This window comes from Haliaeetus leucocephalus, unplaced genomic scaffold, assembly GCF_000737465.1.
Source record: "Haliaeetus leucocephalus isolate CR32 unplaced genomic scaffold, Haliaeetus_leucocephalus-4.0 Scaffold193, whole genome shotgun sequence".
Taxonomy (NCBI): domain Eukaryota; kingdom Metazoa; phylum Chordata; class Aves; order Accipitriformes; family Accipitridae; genus Haliaeetus; species Haliaeetus leucocephalus.
This window is the reverse complement of record NW_010972629.1, coordinates 600177-610950: the sequence shown is the minus strand read 5'-3', so window position 1 is coordinate 610950 and position 10774 is coordinate 600177.

Here is a 10774-nt window from a genome sequence, read left to right as displayed (position 1 = left end):
TCCCGCATGGATAGACTCACAAAAATGGTGTGCGACGCACAAAGCAATGTCTGTGCTCTCTTTGGCTTTGAAGCTCCATTAGGGTTCATTGCAACATGCCAGTGTCTTTGGAAATGCCGTCAAAGGCAGGGGACCATCTAAGGGCCTGGCAGGGAGGGAGCAGAGAAACAGAGGTGGAAAAAACAAGCAAGGGGTAAGGAGAGGTGATCAGATGCAAGAACGAGGACAGGAAGGGGAGCTGAGGCTCATACTGGAATGGTGAGATTATCTTGGAAGTAAAGACCAGAATAAATGTCCACAAAGAGATACTTTGGGAAACTAAGCGATTATAGGGCAAGAGGAGGGAAAGCAGAGGTTTGAGGAATGGGATTCAGAAAAAAAAAGAATAGTCAGACATGAAGATTAGAAACTGGAGAAAAGTGGTTGCAACAATATTCCACTTTGCCAACAACCTTCATTTTTGGTGTTTTTCTTAAATTGTCAGGCTCCTGTAGTCATGCAACTAAATGAGATTCCCGAAAAGCTAGAGACAACAGCAGGCAAAAAGAATTCTATATTGACTCTTTAAAGCTCTTCCTTTAAGCCTATGTCTTCATCTCAGAGGGTTTGTAATTTCTATTGCTTCACTAGTCCAGCAGAGACAGTTGTCAGTTATTTTTCAGGTTACTGCTTCTGCTTTTCTAAGTTCTGCACAAGACTCAACACAGAGCCTTGGAAAACGAGCAAGCTGTTTCTTCAGGTCTTTCCAGACTATCTGGATACAGGAAGCACAGGGAAATGTGTCCAGCCTGTTTTTCAGACTTCTGAAATATCTTGGAACAATTTTTGAATTTCTGAGGGCTTATCCAAATGAGTCCCGAACACAACACTTTTTAAGGTTTTCCTATCACAAAGCATCAGGCAGCTTTTTTGTGCAGCTGGCAACTGAATGGCAACAGACCTGTTGCAGACACATTTGTTCTGTGGTTAGTTTTGGCCCACAGATAATTGTGTACTGCAAAAGGGTCTGGCAGTTTGTGTTGTGGAGTGTGGTTCCTGCCGCCACCCCAGGTGCCAAAATTGCTGCTGGTGTCTCGCCGCTCAGGCTGACCAGGTGTATCAGCTACATAAGAAGTGAGGAGAGGCCATGGTGTGACACTGAGAGTAGCGAATAGATCTACGTACATGTATATGTATGTATCTGTCTATCTATCAAATATTTTTGCAATATTCGGACTTCTCTGGGGAGAAAAATTCCCTGTGGAGACCTCCTTCTTCATCAGACTCTGCATGATCACAACAGACAGCTCAGACTGAGCGTGGCTGAGATAAAAAAAAATGGGAACAAGTTTATACAGCTGGTTATTTATCGTGACATGGCCTTGTTGCCTAAGCAGAACATGTGGGTTTATAAATCAGGACTTTTCCTTTGGGGTAGATTGGTGTGATTTGTAAATCTTTAATAGGAACTGTAAATCTGCAGCAGGGTTAATAAAACTAGGCTCAGATTTATAAACTGAGAGTAGGGTTTGCAAATTCATCAGTGGGGGTGGAAATCCTATAGGCCAACTCCTACAGCTGTTGAATGTTTTTATTCTCCATCTGATTTTTAAGAGAGTGATTTTTTGAAACCAGTCTGTAAGACTTGGCATATGCAGGTGAGGTTATTGAAATATGAACCAAGAAATAGGACATTTCTTAGCCTTTAAAAGCAAGCCTAGAAATTGTGGAAACCATGGAAGAGTTTAATGCATTTTTGTGTATTACAGATCTGTTTTTCCAAACTGTTCTTCCTATCTCTGCTTGGATCACTGTTATTGTAAAAATAGCCTGTACACTTTCTTTCTGCAAACTACCAGTTACTGTTGAAGAGGTCACAGAGAACAAACCTTGTCCTTTGTTACCAACAGATGGAGTGATTTTATTGACACCAGTAAAGGGAAATAGAAATATTCTCCCACAGAATTATGCTAAGGCACAAAGTTCAGATTCAAGCCCAAGTTATTAAATCTGATACTGGAATTGGTGAGTGAAAATATCTGGCAAATAGAGGCAGAGCACTCGGCTCACAGCCGTATGGTGACACCTGGGTGTGAGTTGTGCTCTCGATGAGTTTGTGGTGCCTCTGGCCTCCTGTCCTGCCCCTCCGGCGTTGCTGCCCTCTCTGCTACCAGCCAGCCTTGCCAGGACATATCTGAGTGTTATTTAAACGCTCTGTGAGCCTGAAGAGGGGTCTTTTTGGTAGCATTAGATACCTCTGTGACACTGATCTGGTGAAAGCAGACACTGAGGTAGATCATAGTGGTAAAAGAAGGAAAAAAATGCCTTGATTCTCATTCTGCTGGGTGCAGTATGTTATTGCATATTTTAAGGAAGCCTGTAGGAGGGAACTGTAATTCTAAGAGCTGTAAAGTGTCCAGGGCTTGAGCTTGTGGTGTAAAAGATGAAGCCAGTGGTACTGTAGGATCTGATGACTCTCTGGTAGTCTATGTGAAATAAACAGGCTGCAGAGAGTTAATGCATGAGTGAACAGGCATGCCTAGTGCCCAGTCCCTATGGGCCTGTGCTGCTGCAGTAGGTACTGGATAAAAATGTAGCCCCATCTTCTCTGCTAAGGAGTGAGTGAGGGCCTGGGGGAAAGGCAGCTGGTGTGGTGGAGACTGGACCTCACCATGGCAGAGAACTCTGGTTCTGTGGCTGGCCTTCCCTCAACTACAGTGAGTCCTAAATTTATCCAGGTTAAGATCTCTCCCTCCTTACTCCTCATTAGAGGAGGCTTTGACAGTAACCTGGAAGCAACAGGAACTTGCTCCCTTCTTCCAGCCTAAGCCAGCTTTCAGTTAATGGCAAAGGTTTAGGCAGGAAATACTCAAGAGTCCCAGCTGAGCTGTTAGCTGCTGCCTGCTCTATGGTAACCTCCCTTGTCATCCGCCTCTCTTCTGCCCATCCCCAAAACATGGTCCTTCTTAGAAACTTCAGGGACTTCCTGAATCCTGTCTGAAAGGCTGGGCAGGTTAGCTTGGGCGTACCAGGTACTACAGCATTGCCAGCTGTTGTTTGTGACCTTTCAGCTGTTCTGCAGGTTTTCAGCATGAAACAGAGCTTGTGCTGGCTTTTTTAAAGGCTTCAACTCAGAGTAGCACTGCAATAGGCTTTCTGAAATATGAGGAGAGTCACTGGGGAGACCCGCATCTTGTTGGTGCTACCTGGGTTGCAAGAGGTCACACATGATTCTCGAGTGGTTCAGTACTTTTAAAATTGAAACTAAATGCCTTTCCCACCTTAACCACTGCTTTAATAAAACTATAGGGAGGTGACTTGCTTGAGTTTGCTGGCAATGCTGTTGCAGCATTAACAGAGGATGCTGATCACTGCCCTTACCTTGTGTAAACAGTGACACACACTGGTTTGTACTGCTACCATCCATCTCACCGGGTCAGGAGCATAGATAGCCCTTCCATTGCAAAAGACTTTTTGTGGAGCAATCCAGTTCATCAGCATGAAAAAGTGCTTGACATTAGTCCCGGAATCATCACTTGATTCTAGTTATGCAAAACCCATTAAGAAAGACTTCTCTTTTTTTTTCCTTAATTTTCCTTTAATTTAAAAAATTCTTTTCATCACATCCTTAAAATAAATCAAAATAAACAAGAGCTGCAGCAGACTGGAACAATGGCCCAGAGTCTGTACATATGGAAGGTTTAATTTACACAAAAATCAGTGCAGATCTTTTTCCAAAAGCAACAAGCCATTCCATTCCCCCCCTCCCAAATCATCTTTTTAAGAAGAGGAAAGGGGAACCTGAAATACAAGTCAAAGAGGAAAAGAATTGATAGATCAAGCAACAATAAAATCAGTATCATGTTTGTAAATATTCTTTTGAGCAGTTGCAGCAAAAAATAGCACCTTCAAAGCCCCTTTGTAGAATGTATGTGGAAACCAAGGCTTTCCAAGGAGTTTAAATGAGTTAGAGACATGACATGATGTTTTGCTTATGGGCAAGAATCCTCTCCTTCAAATTTAACTGTTTGGGCTTGTGTACAGTTAATAGAAAGAAATCAATACCTGTAGAAGGTGACTTATTCATCCCAAGATAAGCACCTAAATTAGTTTAGATCTGCTGGAGATACCATTCCTGTGGAAGGAAGCTAAATGACTAAAGGTAGGCAAAATGAATCCTTTCCTGACTGACCTGACTTTCAATGGTGTTTGTACTCCTAAACCATTTAGGCATTCTTGGAGAAGGGAGGGACCCAAGCCCTTACATTCCCTTCTAACTTTTCTGAAAACTCTTGTTTTGCTCTGAGCCGTGACTCGTTAGGGGATAAACCCCATGTGGCTCGCTAGGCATGAGTATTCATGAAGCTCAGGGTCAGATCTCCATTCACTCACTGTCTTGGTTTGAAAATGATTTGATTCCTTCGATTATTGGATGCAGAAAAGTGAAAGAGGAGAATGTTCCTTTCTCACACAGCAAAGCATACATAAAGGTTAATTTCAGGGAATTCTGATTAAATGGATTTTGGATGATTCTTGCATATCTATGCTTCCTTGTGCTTTGAAGTTCTGATCAGTTGCTCCTGGAGCTGGTCTTTGCTGGGTGATGAATCAAAGCTAAGTGTAGAGGATCTTTGGATTTCCAAGTAAAATGGGAGATGGAACACTCGCGTCAGTGAGCTCAACCGCCCTGCACAGCAGGGATTTGCAAGCAGGTGGGCAGCGCTGGTACAGCCTGTCAAGCTTCTCGGCATGGATTCAAAGTGTCGTAGCATCCTTCAGATGTTTCCTGTATACAACTGCCTGATCCCAGCATCAGTCCTTGCCAGTTGTGTGGATCAGGTCCTCATGCACGTATTCCTACAAGTTTCATAGTTGATATAAGTTAATGCAGCTCTGTGGAAGTTGGTGCAACTGAGGGCCATTTGTGGCTGTTAATTATCTGGCCTAGCAGACAAGCTTCTTCTTACAGGCTGTAGCTTTTGGTGTTTTGATGAGGACTGGGTTGGCAGATCAACATGTCCCTAATCTGCCTGCACTGCTGTACTTAAAGACCAAACAAACCTTCCAGCAAATAACTAAAACTCTTGAGTCCCTGAGATCCTTTGCTTTTGCCAGAAGGCCAGGAATTGGCCTGGGTTATTGGATGGGCTGGGCTGTGACACAATACTTCAGCATCACACCCACCCTGTTGCAGCATGGAGAACAAATCTACAGGCTCTGCTAGTGGAGCCAGATTCAGTCAAATGCTGAAGCATATGCTCAGAGCTATCGTATCAGTGAAGGAGGAAAGAGCCTGGGAGCTTCATGGAGCAGGAGCACCCTGAACTTAACTGATCCATGCACAGACCCCAGGGTGCTTGGAGCGGCCTCTCAGCCTGCAGCTGGCTTTTCTGATCCTCCTGCACTCCACTTGGTTTCTTTAACAGAAAAGAGATGTAATGATGGCAGGAACAGCATTCCTCCCTTCCCCCTCCCATCCTTCCTTCAACCAGTACATGCACTCCTTCAACAAGCTCAGCAGTCTCCTAGAGCACACTTCTCTGGGGTGTTGCCTGCTTGGTTTTTAGACTTATGTAATAGTCTCTAAACCCTCTCTTTTCTCACCCAGTCACCCCCAGCTTTGCTCCATTTACATCAGTCACTGTTTGGTTCTTCCCAGCACCTTTTGTTCACTATGGGTTCTTGCAGCTCAGATACAAATATCTCCCGGTCCTCTGGAAACCATTCATTATTTATTCTGAGGGGAGGGTAGGGGGCCCTAGGCTTCTTCCCAGCTTTGCCAACTGAAATGCAGTGCCAGTTTGGTGGGTAGGGAGGGGCAGGTGGATTGGATGGATAATGTCTTCTGCTCTCAGGGCCCAGCTGTGCAGGTGAGGTGAAATTCCCAGAAATAAGTAGCCTTCAAGTTTTCTAGGAGTATGTGGCTGAAACAATCTGACAGGGCCCTGGGGGAGAGGGGGAGAAAGGCTGACGCCTTGTTTACTGCCTGCTTGGTATTGGCACACTCCTCCCTGCAGGGCTGGATGGTGTGTAAGCAGGCAGCAGGGAGCTTGTGATGCAAATCCCTGTGAGCAGAGCTCTGCTGAGAGTCTCTAATTAGGGGCTGTGGTCCCCTGTCCTTCGGTGAATCTCTGCCACTTATAAATTGGGAGAAAGATTTCTTTAAGGGGGCTTTCTGTCATTTTTTTGGAGGGTCAGGGGAGCTGTGAACTGTTTCCCTACAATGGAGTCAAGGAAAGTTGTTTCCCATTGAAAAAGCAGGTAAGCACGTACAAGCTTTTAAATTTTAAATTTAAAAATATTCCACAGCTGGATCAAGGGCAGGTTCCTTAGTACATTACAGCTGTGCAGAAAGAAGGATTTGGGGAGGGGGATTTAGCAAAAGTCTTAAATACCGCTCAAAGTTTTAACACCTGAGAAACAAGCATGTGGCAGGGGTGCTTCAGGAAACAGCTTCCACTCTGTACTGTGCTCTGTGCTAAGTGAAACCCTCAGGCACAAAGCCAAAATGAAGTTGTTAGAAGTTGTTACTCAACTAAAGAATCCCCCACTCTTCCTCTAGACACTGAACTCTAACACTGGACACAGTGACAGCATTGATGCAAGGGATGTCCAGCTTTTGTCATCTAGGTGCACTCTGAACTGGCAGGTAGTGAAGATCCTGTGGCTCTGTCCCAACTAGTGTATCTGGTGCTCCAGCTGTTTCTTTAAACTAGCCCCACATGTCTCTAAACTGCCCTGGGCCTGGGAGCTGCCTAACCCAGCAGTGTGTTGGGCTGCGGAGCAGTATGTGTGACCACCCTGCCTTTGGGACCTGGTGATCTCTCTGCACAGCATAACCTTGCTCTCTGTCTGCTTGTCTGATGCCAGACAGATATCTCAGTGATGAGACCAGGGTAAGGTCTTGTGTGTATGTATGTGTGTAGGGGTCATAAGGGTGTTCAACGAAACCTGACCTTGACAAGCATCTTGCAGTTAACACATAGTGAGAGCCACTGGTTAATCACACAGTTCCTGCTCTCCCGTCACCCTTCTGAGCAGAGAGAGACTGGAGCAGCTTTGGAAACTGGGAACTGCTGAACTGCAAATGCAAACTGAGATAGAAATGCTGGAGAATGTGAAGGAGAGGAGCAAACAGGCAATGGTCTTCCTTTTCATTGAAGCCCCTGGGAGGTGGTTCAAGGGACCAGTTCCACAAGAATCCAGGGTTCCTCCGAGACCCAGATGTGCTGCTCAGCTGGTGGATTTCACAGGGGAAGACTGAGGAGGAAGAAGGGAGCAGTTCTGAGAGCGATGAAGTGCTCAGCGCTCCAAGTGGATTTGCCATTTCATTGTTAATGTTTTCCTTTGTAAACGTTTGAATAATGCTGTGGATGACAGCTGAAAGGGAAGAAAGTCAGAAATCAAAATGAAAGGCTTTTGGAAATGTCTCTGAAGGAGAAGTTGGGAATAATTTTCTGGAATAAAAGCAGTCTGGAAATTTCCTTTGTGAAAGGGAGTTTCAATTCTCTACACAGCTCAACACCTTAATCCCTGACTTCTGTTTTAGGCAGACAGCGCAGCCCCCGCCTCCCCCAGGCACACAGAGAAGTCAAACCACAGTCAGCACTTCTATGATACCAATTCCTATTTTACATTTATAGCTGTTCTTGCACCAACTACTTCAGGCATTCAGCTTGCTCTGATTTATATGTCAGCTCTTCAATATACAGAGAATTGCGGCTTTTAATTCTCGTCCTTTCAATGATACCAAACATGGGTGCTGCAAATAGTCATGGTTGGTAAGCCCTGACCCCCCTCCCTATCACAGATGTTTGTTCCCTTGAGAGCTAGCCTGACAGCTCTCGTGGCTGCTGCAGTGCTGCGCTCAGTGTGGCGAGGGCCATCTATCTGCCTGCCCTTCGTGGGGTCGTGTCAAGTGCAGTCCTTGGAGGACAGGCTTTCTTCAGATTTGAGATTCCCTCCAGGCTCAGGCATGCAGTGCATGAAGCAGAAAGGGATCTTGCTCTTCAAATTCTTGAACTGCTTTTATAAAAATTATTTTCTCACATTTGACACTGCATGTTTCCCTTGCAAATTTTTCCTTGCTATGCTGTGAAGCATCCCAGGCACATGCTGGCATAAGGTGTGCCTGCTGAGCCACCATGCCTACTGATTTATTTTTGGCAAAGACACCTGCAGAGTGCCACAGTACAGCCAGGTGAAGGGTGCCCGTGGGTGCAGGCAGACATAGCCATTCATGGGGACACTTCCTCTGTGGAGAGGCTGGGGCCGGTGCAGCAAGAGAAAAGGAGACAGGAGGGAAAAGTTTAAGCACCAAACAGGCATGAAAGCAAAATACAAAACCTCTCAGCTTCCAGGTGGACTCTGTCCTTCATCCTGTTGTGTAGAGACCAGGTATAAAGAAACTTCCATTTTCCTCTTTGTTTTATTCTGATCTTCCTGAAAAATTGCTGCCCAGTGCCCACAGCAATTCTGAGGGGCTTTTTGAAGAGAATAGCAATGGTCCCAGAGAGTTTGGAAGCTGAAATTACCACTGCAGCACTTGAGCTTAATGTCTTGGAGATGACTGGGAGGTTGTCTCAGGTTGCAAGTGCAGTCTTCCCGTAGGCCTGCTGGACTTAAGCTCAAATTTTCTGTGCTTGATTTTCTGTGCTGTGGTGGAAGTGAGGGTGAACTGCTGCCTTGGGATCATCTGAATTATGTCTGAGGCAATGGGGAGGAGGCAGCCACTGGATGGGCCTTAGAGAACAGCAAACCCTCATTCTTGGCTGTTGTGAAGCACTTCAGGGTTCAAGCATGTTTTCCATTTGAGTGGCTTGCATGATAAAACTCAAGCAGGCTCCTGAATCCCCACAAGTCTCCAAACAATCTGCTGGAATCCTTTTCAAAGGTTCCAGTGGCAATTCAAGGACAATTCCCTTCCTTCGATGACTTAGGGGTGTTACAGTACATGGACTGCAAATCCATTCACAAGGAAGATCCCTTTTTATTGCAGCATCATAAATTCCTCCCCATCCCCTGGTGCAAGGACCACCCAGGGCACTAGCAAGCTGGGCTGGAGGTAGGTTCCCACTGCAGCCCACCCTCCCTGGCATGAATGGCTTCCTTGGCGTAGGCGTGCTGAGAAGAGACTACAGAGAATCACTGCAATTGTGGCTGAGTCATTTTTATTATTGCAGTTTGTAGGGTTTTTTTGAAAAAAGCAGAATTTCTATTCGGTCCTTTTGAATGTGGTTCAGTTAGAGAAAATAAGGGTGAGAGTTGCTGTGTGTTCCGTGCTTTCCTTAGCTGTTTGTATGGCTAAATAAACTGTCGCTTACTGTGATCTGTCAATGAACTACACCCGCTGGGTGAGAGGAAACAGGCTCAACCCACTGCTCCCTGCCCTCAGGAAGGTTCCCCTCCGGCAGGCCCAGCCACAGCTTCCCTGTCAGTTCTCCACTCAGGAAGCTGTGCTCAAGAAGGAAAGAAACAGCAGCACTAACGTGACTGGCATGTGTTCCATACACATGCCATTCTTGCTCATAATTGGCTTTTTGTCTCTAATCCCAGAGGACTGACAGAGGGGAGAACTTTGCAAAATTTAAAATAAATAAAAAAAGAATAAAAAGAGGGCAGAATTATAGCCCATGTGGGAGAAGGGGAGAGAGATATTTTGATCCTTTCAATTTGTGCAATGTCTAGAGTCAGAGGCTCCTAATGTAGGAATGAGTTTATAGATATTCTTGTGAAGCATCTAATAATACACAGAACCCTTTGCTCTGGCTCTGGTGCGTGACTGGGTCTCTTAGCCATGACCTAGTCATACACAATGCTCGGCAGCACAGAGGCTGAGCCCAGGCTTGAAGTTTTCACAGCTTGGTAATCAGACCCGGTTGGAGCCTGGCATTTCTGCCTCGTGAAGAATTCCACAATTTGAGTTTAATTTTGTTTTGAATGAAAACAATGTAAAAATTGCCTGTGGAAAAAAGTGTCAGGCTTCTTGAAGGGGGGAAGTTGGTAAAACAAAATGTTTTATTTTGACTTGGAGAGATTTTTAAGGAAAAATTCACATTTGGTATAATACAAAAATATTCCCAAGTGAAAAATATACTTTTCTACTCTGAAAACTCATGGTTTTTTTCTTCCTAAATTATTCCTTTTCCCTGGGCCCCATCAGGAATGATGCTTTCTAACAGGGAACATATTCTGAAAGAAAGTTTCCCATCAATTTTAGAAATAGTAAATCTTCACAAGATCCTACTCAGCAGTCATGAGCTGAGGTGGAGAGCAGGGAGGGAGAAGCCAACGTATTGATCACATCTGGGACCTTGTGTTGTACAGTTCGAAAAATTGTCCTAAATCATGTCGTACTTGTGCTAGCCTGATGCACTCTGTTCCCTGCAGAGTGGAGGAGAAGAGCCTGGGGTAAGACACTAACAGTGCGAGAGCTGGACATCTTCTAGGGCAAGAACCTAGCACTGGGAGCAGAAAAGCTGCCACTCCTACTGTTGTGCCGTGGCTCAGTACCCAGGCAGCACTCTGCTGTCCAAATGGAAATGCTGCACCTAGAGCTGCATCGAACTTGGCCCTTTAGGTTTTCAGACTGGAGCTAGGAAATTGCCTCCTGGGTTTTGGCAGGATGAGAACTGCAATTCTTCCCAGGTTGGAAGTAGTTTCTTCCTAACTTCCTAAGTCAGCTCCATAATTTCCTCCAAATCTTGTTCTAGTTACAAAATTGAAAGGCTTGCACAAGTTGGACTGAGGAGCAGAAATGGTCCTGTATTTCTGCCCAGCTCTGACAAGTGTGTAA